The sequence below is a fragment of the Desmodus rotundus genome, chromosome 3 (genome assembly GCF_022682495.2).
Source record: "Desmodus rotundus isolate HL8 chromosome 3, HLdesRot8A.1, whole genome shotgun sequence".
Classification (NCBI taxonomy): domain Eukaryota; kingdom Metazoa; phylum Chordata; class Mammalia; order Chiroptera; family Phyllostomidae; genus Desmodus; species Desmodus rotundus.
The window spans coordinates 130,270,395-130,280,268 of NC_071389.1; positions in this window are offsets into that span (position 1 = coordinate 130,270,395).

The window sequence follows — 9,874 nt, forward strand, 5'->3', positions numbered from 1 at the left end:
AACACCCAGGCAGAGCAGCAAAAGGAAAAAATAATTTTAAAAAATGAGGAGAGCTTAAGAAACATTTTGGATAATGTGAAGTGTACCAACATCCGCATCATGGGAATACTAGAAGGCGAAGAGAGAGATCAAGGGATCAAGAGCCTATTTGAAGAAATAATGACTGAAAACTTCCCTAATCTGGTGAATGAGAAAGTCACAGAAGTCTAGGAAGCTCAGAGTGCCATACAACTTGACCCAAAGAAGCATACACCGAGGCACAAAATAAGTAAAATGACAAGGCTTAAAGATAAGGAGAGAATCCTAAAAGCCGCAAGAGAAAAGCAGGTTGTTGTCTACAAGGTGGCAGCAGTTAGACTGGTATCTGATTACTCAACAGGAACATTTCAGGTCAGAAGGGAGTGGTGTGAAATATTCAAGGTGAGGAAAAGTGAACACCTACAACCAAGGCCCCACCCAGCAAGCCTATCAAAAAAATCAAAGAAGAAATAAGGAGACAAGAAAAAGATAAAGGAGTTTGTTAACACCAAAATGTACTGCAACAAATGTTAAAGGCCTTGCTTTGAGAACAAGAAGAAGAAAAAGAGAAAAAAACAGAGGAAAACAATCTAACATTAAAATGGCATGACATACGTATCAATCAATAATCACCTTAAACACAAATGGCTTAAATGCTCCAACCAAAAGACACAGGATAAGAAAACAAGACCCAGACTCCCGGCCAAGATGGAGGCATAGGTAGACACACTGTGCATCCTTGCACAACCAAAAGGACAACAACAATTTAAAAACAAAAAACAACCAGAACTGCCAAAAAAACGAACTGTATGGAAGTCCAACAACCAGGGAGATAAAGAAGACACATTTACCCAGACCCATAGGAGGGGCAGAGACAGGCAGCCGGGGCAGAGAGGACTGGTGGTAAGGCAGTGGCTGGCGGACCCAGTGAGGTGGCGGATTGTGGAGTGGGGTGGGTAAAGCTGCAGTGGCCAGCGAGGCAGCAGCTGGTGGACCGGGTGACAGACCTCAAAACCCAGGGCTCCAGCGTGGGGAAATAAAGCCTCAAACCACTGATTGAAAACACCCATGGGGGTTGAGGCAGCAGCGGGAGAAACTCCCAGCCTTGCAGGAGAGGTTGTTGGAGAGACCCACTGGGGCCTAAAGCGTGCACAAGCCCACCCACTCGGGAATCAGCACCAGAAGGGCCCAATTTGACTGTGGGTAGCAAAGGGAGTGACTGAAAACCAGCAGAGAGCTGAGCAAGTGCCATTGCTGCCTCTCGGTCCCTCCCCCACATATAACGTCACAGCGCAGCAACCAGCGTTACCCCACCCTGGTGAACACCTAAGGCTCCGCCCCTTTACATAACAGGCACATCAAAACAAAAAAAAAATGGCCCAAATGAAAGAACAGATCAAAGCTCCAGAAAAAATACAACTAAGCAACGAAGAGATAGCCAACCTATCAGATGCACAGTTCAAAACACTGGTAATTAGGATGCTCACAGAATTGGTTGAATTTGGTCACAAATTAGATGAAAAAATGAAAGCTATGCTAAGAGAAACTAAGGAAAATGTACAGGGAACCAATAGTGATAGAAAGGAAACTGGAACTCAAATCAATGGTGTGGACCAGAAGGAAGAAAGAAATACCAACCAGAAAAGAATGAAGAAACAAGAATTCAAAAAAATGAGAGGCTTAGGAACCTCCAGGACATCTTGAAATGTTCCAACACCCGAATTATAGGGGTGCCAGAAGGAGAAAAGGAAGAGCAAAAAATTGAAAACTTATTTGAACAAATTATGAAGGAAAACTTCCCTAATCTGGCAAAGGAAATAGACTTCCAGGAAGTCCAGGAAGCTCAGAGTCCCAAAGAAGCTGGACCCAAGGAGGAACACACCAAGGCACATCATAATTACATTACCCAAGATTAAAGATAAAGAGAGAATCTTAGAAGCAGCAAGAGAAAAGGACACAGTTACCTGCAAAGGAGTTCCTACAAGACTGTCACCTGATTTCTCAAAAAAGACCTTACAGGCAAGAAGGGGTTGGAAAGAAGTATTCCAAGTCACGAAAGGCAAGGACCGACATCCAAGATTGCTCTATCCAGCAAAGCTTTCATTTAGAATGGAAGGGCAGATAAAGTGCTTCTCAGATAAGGTCAAGTTAAAGGAGTTCATCATCACCAAGCCTGTATTATATGAAATGTCAAAGGGATTTATCTAAGAAAAAGAAGATAAAAAATATGAACAGTAAAATGATAGCAAACTCACAGTTATTAACAACCACACCTAAAACAAAAAAAAAAGCAAACTAAGCAAAGAACTAGAACCGGAGAGAACCACAGAAATGGAGATCACATGAAGGGTTATCAACAGGAGAGTGGGAGGGGGAGAGAGGGGGGAAAGGTACAGAGAATAAGTAGCATAAATGGTAGGTAGAAAATAGACAGGGGGAGGGTAAGAATAGTATAGGAAATGTAGAAGCCAAAGAACTTATAAGTATGACCCATGGACATGAACTATAGAGGGGGAATGTGGGAAGGAGGGGGTGTGCAGGACAGAGTGGAGTGAAGAGGGGGAAATGGGACAATGGTCATAGCATAATCAATAAAATATATTTAAAAAATAAATTTGATATTGATGACTGAAAAAAAAGTAAACAAGACCCATATATATGCTACCTCCAAGAGACCCATCTCAGATTGAAAGATAAACACAGACTAAAAGTAAAGGGTTGGAAAGAGATATTTCATGCAAGTGGAAAGAAAAAAAAGCTGGGGTAACAGTACTTATATCCAAGAAAATAGAGTTTAAACCTGAGTCTATAGTAAGAGACAAAGAGGGACACTACACAACAATAAAGGGAACAATCCAACAAGAGGATACAACCCAAGTAAACATTTACACACCCAACATAAGAGCACCTAAATATGCAAAGCAAATCTTGCTGGACATAAAGGGAGAGACCGACAGAAAGTCATATTTGGGGATTTTAACACCCCGTTGACTTCAATGGATAGACCTTCCAGGCAGAAAACCAACAAGAAGACAGTGGCATTAAACGACACACTAGAACAAATGGATTTAATTGATTTCTTCAGGGAATTTCAACCCAAAGCAGAATATACATACTTTTCAAGTGCACATGAAACATTTTCTAGAGTAGATCACATGTTAGGACACAAACGTCATCTCGATAAATTTAAGAAGATTGAAATTATATCAAGCATCTTCCCTGAACACAATGCTATGAAACTAGAAATCAATCACAAGAACACTGAAAATCATGCAAAGACTCAGAAGCTAAATAATATGTTATGAAACAATGAATGGGCCAACAACAAGAGTGAGAAAGAAATTAAAAGATACTTTGAAACAAAAGAAAATGAGACACAACAATGCAAAATGAAAATGACACAACAATGCAAAATCTGTGGGACACTGAGAAAGCAGTCTTAAGAGGGAAATTCATAGCATTACAGGCCTATGTCAAAAACAAGAAAAAGGTCCAATATACAATCTAACTTCACACTTAAAGGAAGTTGACAAAGAACAACAAACAAAGCCCAAAGTGAGTAGAGGGAAATAATAAAGATTAGAGCAGAAATAAATGAAATAGCGTATAAAAAATTGATACAAAAAATCAATGAATCCAAGAGCTGGTTCTTTGAAAAGATAAATCAGATTGAATCTTTAACAAGACTCATCAAGGAAAAAAAAGAGAGAAAGAACCTAAATAAATAAAATCACAAATGAAAGAGAAGAAATAACAACTGACAGAAATAACACTAAAGAAATACAAAAGATTAGATTTCTGGCCAAGATGGAGGCATAGGTAGGTACACTGTGCCTCCTTGCACAACCAGAAGAAGGACAACAACAAATTTAAAAAGCAAAAAACAACCAGAACTGCCAGAAAATCGAACTGTATGGAAGTTTGACAACCAAGGAGTTAAAGAAGAAACATTCATAGGAGGGACAGAGACAGGCAGCAGGGTGGAGAAGACTCATGGCAAGGAGGTGGCTGACAGAGCAGGTGGTCCCACATTTGTGTGCAGATAAACTGGGAGGGACAACTGGGGAGTGAGACAGACCACGCAACCCAGGGTTCCAGTGTGGGGAAATAAAACCTCAAAACCTCTGACTGAAAAAACCTGTGAGGGTTGAGGTGGCAGGAGAAACTCCCACTGTCACAGAAGAGTCAGTTGGAGAGACACACAGGGTCCTAGAATGTACACAAACCCACCCAACTGGGAATCAGCACCAGAAGGGCCCAATTTGCTTGTGGGTAGCAGGGGAAGTGACTGAAAGCTGACAGAAAGCTGACCAAGCAGCATTGTTCCCTCTAGCACCTCTCCCCCACATACAGTGCCACAATGCAGCCAAGTGGGTTGCTGTCCTGCCCTGGTGAACACCAAAGGCTCCACCCCTTACTATGTACCAGGCACACAAAGACAAAAAAAAAAAAAAAGGCCCAAGTGAAAGAACAAAAGATCAAAGCTCCAGAAAAAAATACAACTAAGTGACAAAGAGGTAGCCAAACTATCAGATGCACAATTCAAAAACACCAGTAATCGGGATGCTCACAGAAATGGTCAAGTATGGTTGCAAAACAGAGGAAGAAGTGAAGGCTACGAAAAGTGAAATAAAGGAAAATGTACAGGGAACCAACAGTAAAAGGAAGGAAACTGGGGCTCAAATCAATGGTTTGGACCAGAAGGAAGAAATAAACATTCCACCAGAACAGAATGAAGAAACAAGAATTCAAAAAACATGAGGAGAGGCTAGGGACCCCTGGGACAACTTTAAGCGTTCCAACATTTGAGTCATTGGGGTGTTGGAAGGAGAAGTTCAGCAAGAAATTGAAATCTTACATGAAAAAATAATGAGGGAGAACTTCCCCAATCTGGCAAAGGAAATAGACTTCCAGGGAGTCCAAGAAGCTCAGAGTCCCAAAGAAGCATACACAAGGCACATCATAATTACATTAACCAAGGTTAAAGATAAGGAGAGAACCTTAAAGGCAGCAAGAGAAAAGAAGACAGTTACTTACAAAGGAGTTCCCATTAGACTATAAGCTGATTTCTCAAAAGAAACCTTGCAGGCAAGAAGGAGCTGGAAAGAAGTATTCAAAGTCATGAAAGGCAAGGCCCTATATTCAGGACTACTCTATCCAGCAAAGCTATCATTTAGAATGGAAGGACAGATAAAGTGTTTCCTAGATAAGGCCAAGTTAAAGGAGTTCATCATCACCAAGCCCTTATTCTATGAAATGTGAAAGGGACTTATCTAAGAAAAAGATCAAAACTATGAACAGTAAAATGACAACAAACTCATAACTATCAAAAACTGAACCTAAAAAAACATAAACAAAAACAAACTAAGTAAACAAGTAGAACAGGAACAGAATCACAGAAATGGAGATCACATGGAGGGTTATCAGCAGGGGAGGGGAAGGGGGAGAAAGGGGGAAAATGTAGAGGGAATAAGTAGCATAAATGGTAGGTAGAAAATAGACAGAGGGAGGTTAAGAATAGTGTAGGAAATGTAGAAGCCAAAGAACTTATATGTATGACCCCTGGACATGAACTAAAGGGAGGGAATGCAGGTGGGAGGGGATGTGCAGGTGGGAGAGGTTATGCAGGGTGGAGGGGAATAAAGGGGGGGAAATGGGGTAACCATAATAGCATAATCAATAAAGTATATTTTAAAAAAGAAATACAAAAGAGTGTAAGAAAATATTATGAACAATTATATGCCAACAAATTGGACAACCTGGATGAAATGGATAAATTCATAGAAACAAACAATCTTCCAAAAACAAATCAGAGGGAATCAGAAAATCTGAATAGACAGATTATACCTAATGAAATTAAAGCAGTAGTCAAAAATCTCCCAACAAACAAAAGCCCTGGACCAGATGGCTTAACAGATGAATTTTACTAAACATTGCAAGAAGGATTAACACCTCTCCTACTCAAACTATTTCATAAAATTCAAGAGGAGGGAAGGCTCCCAAACTCATTCTACGAGGCCAGCATTATCCTAATTCCAAAACCAGATAGGACACTATACAGAAAGAAAATTATAGGCCAATATCTCTGATGAACATAGATACTAAAATCCTCAACAACATATTAGCAAACTGAATACAGCAATGCATCAAAAAGATCATACACCATGATCAAGTGGGATTTATTCCAGAATGCAAGGTTGGTACAATATTCAAAGAAATGTGATTCACCACATAAACAAGATAAAGGATAAAAACCACATGATCATATCAATAGATGCAGAGAAAGCTTTTGATAAAATCCAGCACCCATTTATGATAAAAACTCTCAGCAAAGTTGGATTAGAGGGAACATACCTAAATGTGATAAAGGCCATACATGACAAACCCACTGCCAGCATCATACTCAATGGGCAAAACTATAAGTGTTTCTCTAAGATTGGGAACAAAACAGGGATGTCCACTTTCACCTCTCTTATTCAACATAGTACTAGAAGTCCTAGCCACAGCAATCAGACAATAAGAAGAAATAAAAGGCATCCAAATTGCAAAGGAAGAAGTAAAACTGTCTTTATTCTCAGATGACATGATACTGTACATAGAGAACCCCAAAGATTCCACCAAGAAACTGCTAGAACTGATCAATGAATTTATCAAAGTAGCAGGATACAAGTTAATATCCAGAAATCAGTTGCATTTTTATATGCCAATAATGAACTAACAGAAAGGGAAATTAAGAAGACAAGCCCATTCACAATTACTTCATAAAGAATGACATACCTAGGAATAAACCTAACCAAGGATGTAAAAGACCTGTACTCAGAAAATTTTAAGATACTGAAGGAAGACATAGAAGAAGGTACAAATAAATGGAAGTGTATACCATGTACACAGATAGGAAGAATTAACATAATTAAAATGTCCATACTAGCCAAAGCAGTATACAGATTCAGCACAATTCCTATTGAGATTCCAATGATGTATTTCAAAGAACTAGAACAAATATTTCAAAAATGTCTATGGAACCACAAAAGGCCCCACATAACAACAGCAATCCTAAGAAAGAAGGAGAAAGTTGGAGGAATCACACTACCTAATATCAAACTGTACTACAAGGCCATAGTAATCAAAACAGCCTGGTACTGGCATAAAAACAGACATATAGATCAATGGAACAGAAGAGAGAGCCCAGAAATAAACCCACCCCTTAGTAGTCAATTAATATTTGACAGAGGGAGCAAGCACATACAATGGGCTAAGGATAGTTTATTCAATAAGTGGTGTTGCAATTTTGAACAGATGTACAGAAAAATGGAACTAGACCACCTTCTTACACCACACACAAGAATAAATTCAAAATAAATCAAACATATTTCTAAACTGCTTAAAGTTCAGCTCACCACATGTATGCCTTAGTTTCAAAAATTAATCCAGATGAACACCTGTTAATCTACTGTTATTCTATGTGGAAAAGAATATTTTAAAAAGCCGCTGACTTAAATGTTAGACCTGAAACCATAAAAATCATAGAAGAAAACGTAGGCAGCAAAATCTCAGACATTGCCTGTAGAAATGTTTTATTGGCTATATTATATCTCTCCAGGCAGGGGAAACAAAAGAAAAACACAAACAAAAGGGACTATATCAAACTAAAAAGTTTTTGTACAGCAAAGGAAATCATCGACAAAATAAAGACAACCCACAGAATGGGAGAACACATCTGTCGATACATCTGATAATGGGTTAATATCCAAAATTTATAAAATACTTACAAAACTCAACACCAAAAAGCCAAACAACCCAATTTAGATATGGGCAAATGGCCTGAATATACACTTTTCCAAAGACGTCATACAGAGGGCCAATAGACATATGAAAAGATGCTGAACATCACTAATCATCAGTGAAATACAAATTAAAACCACAATGAGATACCATCTCACACCTGTCAGAATGGCCATCATCAATACATCAACAAACAACAAGTGCTGGTGAGGATGTGGAGAAAGGGGAACCCTTTTGCTCTGTTGGTGGGAATGCAGACTGGTGCAGCCACTGTGGAAAGCAGTATGGAGTTACCTCAAAAAATTAAAAATGGACCTGCTGTAAGACCTAGTAATTCCACTTCTGGGAATACATCTGAAGGAACCCAAAACACTAATTTGAAAGAATATGTGCACCCTTATGTTCACTGCAGTGTTATTTACAATCACCAAGATATGGAAGCAGCCCAAGTGTCCATCAGTAGATGAGTGGATAAAACAACTACAGGACATTTACACAATGGAATTCTACTCAGCTGTAAAAAAGAAGAAAATTTTACCCTTTCTAACAATATGGATGGACCTGAAGAGCATTATGCTAAGTGAAATAAGCCAGCCAGAGAAAGACAAATACCATATGATTTTACTCATATGTAGAATCTAATGAACAAACTGAACTAACAAGGAAAACAAGGACAGACTCAGAGATGGAGAGCAGGATGACTGCTGTGGGAGGGAGGTGAGGGGGTGGAGGGACCGAGGAAAAAGGACAAAGGACTCATGGACATGGACAACAGGGTGGTGATTGCTGGGGGGAGGGTGGTATAAGGGGACTAAATGGTAATGGAAAAAATATAATAAAGATTAAATTAAAAAATAAAGAATAAAGGAATAATAAATAGGTAGGCTACAAAAAGAGCACTTCTGTTTACAAAATCATTATGAACCAAATGTGAAATGGTGGTATCAAAGCGATTTTTGTTCTGAGGTTTGAGAAAAATACTCTTGCTTCCATTAACATTTGCAAAGATGTATAAATGAACATAGATTATGATTTAAAATTTTTTATTTGACTCACTACCCCTTGTAATATTATTACCATCCAAACCCACTTGTGGCATTTAATCAGTTACAGCATGTGTACGGTAATTACCACAAACATGCTACAACTGATTAAATGCCACTATTGAGAAGTCACGTCCGTATCAGGGATCCTCAAGGCCTGTTGAATTGCTTTCATATTAAGTTGTGCTATAGACATACTCATTCACTCAGTGGTTGACTGGTGAACTTAGCAAAACAAAAAACATGGTTGGCATATTAATAAAGGGCAAATTCAGCCCTTTAAAAAAATCTGGCAATATTTAAAGTAAAATTATACTGGAAATTTTAACTAAACTTTAAAATAGCTTATTTATTTTTAGAGAGAGGAGAAAGGAGGGAGAGAAACGTCAGTGTGATATGAGCCTCGACCGGGAGCCCAGCCCGGGAATCAAACCTAGGCCTGTGCCCTGACCAGGAACTGAACTGGTGACCTTTCATTTGAGGGACATGCCAACCAACCAAGCCACATGGCTCAGGGCTTAACTAAACCTTTAAAACTTTGAGTAATGATTATACATAAGAAATAGTCCTCTAATATGCCTATTTATATAGTTTGCCATTTGAAACTTTGCTTAGCGTTTCCCTTATTAAGCCACTAAATGTATTTTGTCACTTTATTTTTCCAACTATATTATTTTAAAAATTAAAACCCTTCAATATTCTTCTTAACTTTTTTGAATTTGTATTATTCTCTTTATTTACGTCTAATATTATTCTACTTAGTTGTCCAATCATTTATTTACTCACTCCATTCTGGGTGTGTCTCACACTATGGGGGGTTGAATTCACCTGTGTTCCTTCTGCATAATCCCAGCCAAGGCAGCGGGAGAAACACTTAGAAGTGCATTTCTTTAACTATTGTAAGCAGTCATCAGAACTTGCCATGAGTGCAGTCTTACACCCCGCTCTCTCTTCCTGCCGTAAGGGGAGAAGTACGGAGGTGAGCGTGAAGCTTCCAGCTGTTGCTCCAATCCCCAAGATGCCAACATAAA